Source organism: Mobula hypostoma, chromosome 20 (genome assembly GCF_963921235.1).
Source record: "Mobula hypostoma chromosome 20, sMobHyp1.1, whole genome shotgun sequence".
Classification (NCBI taxonomy): domain Eukaryota; kingdom Metazoa; phylum Chordata; class Chondrichthyes; order Myliobatiformes; family Myliobatidae; genus Mobula; species Mobula hypostoma.
In genome coordinates, this window is record NC_086116.1 from 47,029,176 (window position 1) to 47,031,693 (window position 2,518).

The window sequence follows — 2,518 nt, forward strand, 5'->3', positions numbered from 1 at the left end:
CTCCCCAAAGAGTAAAGCCCTTTAGATGTGCCAACTGCACATCTAAAATGCAGAATAAAACTAATCTTTGACATGAAGTCTAAAGCAAACAAGCAGTGTCAGGTGCCCTCCAATTAACTAGAGGCATTTGGAAAGAATTTAGATCAATATGCTCATTTTTAAGTGGTAGCCTTGAAAAGAGAGTTGATTTAGCAGTTAAATACCCTGCTCTAGAACCACAAACAACAGCTTGACAATTTTCAAAACTTCTGTACTCCACAGAACTGATGCTTGATTTAAATGAGATTAACAGAAGCAATACTTAGGGATCATACATGGTAGGCTATTAAATTGTGCATCAGTTTATGCCTTTGGGGCCAATTTTCATCTGCTGTTGCAAACTGGGACAAATTAGTGCTAATCTCAACAGGAACAGTGCTGTGCCAAAAGGCCTTCAATTTTGTTGAGTCAGCTATTCATATAATTATTTACAGATTCAAGTGCAGATTTTGCCAACCGTAGGTTGGATGTCCACAATAAAATCAGGAAATTGGAAACAAATGAAACTTGGGTTGAAATATAGAGTCGGGCACTCAGATAACAGATTTTCTGGAAACTTTACATAGACCCTAAACGTATTTGCCCCACTGACTCTAAAGGGATATTCAATCAAACTTCATGGGAAAGAAAAATAACGCATGAGACAAAGTTGGAGAGATCCAGCTCTTGTTAAATGAAAGACTAGACTGCGGATAAAGCAGAAGTTAAGGATAAACAAGAAAGTAATTTGTAGTTTTCTGATTGGTGGATTATATCTTGAGTGTGTCCACTAAGCAGGGGACTGCACCTCAGTGTTTAAGTCTGAAGTGGTAAATAACCATCAACAGCATTGAAGAAGAGAACAATAGCCCATTTAATGCTTTCTTTACTAATTTAATGCATCCTTTAAAAGTCACATGTGAATGGCTTATGTTTATGTAAAGACTATTCTAGTTTTATGTGTAAGTGACCTTTAATCCACTACTATGCCCAGTGATTTAAGAGAAGAAGAGGGGTGACATTTCGATAACACTGTACAAGGTGTTGGTGTTTAACAATTCAAAAAGAAATAACGTTCTTTCATGGATATCGGTTCATCTAAACTAAACTAGGTACACTTGGGTAAAGCACCAAAGACCTCACATGTTTATCAAACAGTTAAAAAAAAATTTGGCAAGCCCTTATCTGGTCAATAAAATAACAATCTGGAAGAAAAGGAGCACAATCAACTTGTATATAAACATAGGCAGGTTTAACAAAGTAATTTTGTTTTAAGTTTAGAAGCTTCATCCTTAAGATTTGTCATAGACCATCAGTTCTAGATTTGCCATAGCATTGAACCTTGGTTAGAAAGGGAACATAGTCCTTTCCCAACCTCTCTAGTCATGGGAAGCTGCAATCTAGTCAGCTATGTATTGCTAGTGTTGGCGCGTGGCCAAGTGGTTAAGGCGTTCGTCTAGTAATTTGGTCAATAGTTCGAGCCTTGGCTGAGGTAGCGTGTGTGTCCTTGAGCAAGGCACTTAACCACACATTGCTCTGCGACAACACCGATGCCAAGCTGTATGGGTCCTAATGCCCTTCCCTTGGACAACATCGGTGGCATGGAGAGGGGAGACTTACAGCATGGGCAACTGCTGGTCTTCCATACAACCTTGCCTAGGCCTGCACCCTGGAAACCTTCCAAGGCGCAAATCCATGGTCTCATGAGACTAACAGATGCCTATATATGTATTGCTACCCATAAAAGCTGATGATTTCATAATAATTTTTTTGTGAATTTGCCATAACTAGTTCTATCTGTAAGGAAAGCAAAAACAATAAAAGCAATGATCCAATACATAGTATATATAGACATGCTTTGAGGAAAATATTTAGCTGAAATTTGGAGATTTCTTCGTGCAGTAACTCAGTGGGGGTGATCTTTTTGAGTCCAATAGCCGCCGGGGATGGGGCAGGGGAGTTGGTTTCAAGACACAGCAGTGCAAATTGCAACTTTCTGTCTGAATTAATCACAATTCTACCACCAATAAAATGAATGGTTGGGAAACTGTAAGCAATATACGTATGCCAAAATGTTACTAATACTTGGTCTTCAACAACTTTAGTTTTCTTTCGGATGAGATCACATTTGTTTTATCAGTTCAGTGTTCTTTTATTTGCCTGATTCAGGAGAGAATCTTCTGTCCGTGCCTGAGGTTTCTGGAACGTAGTTGTACTTTAAGGCTCATTTCACTTGCAGAAAGGTAGGTTCTGTGACCCACTCCCAAGTAAATAAGGTATAGTTGGGTGCAGCAGTTATGCTACTAAACTAATGTTCCAGAGGCCTTGACTAACAATCCACAGCCTGACTTCAAATCCCCTCCCCTACAGCTGTGAAATTTAAATTCAGGGAATAACCTAGTCTCAAGAAGGAAACACTAATAATAGTGACGATACAAAACCCCATCTGGTTGTTATTAAATACCCATATGGTTCACTAATGTCCTTCAGGGAAGGAAAC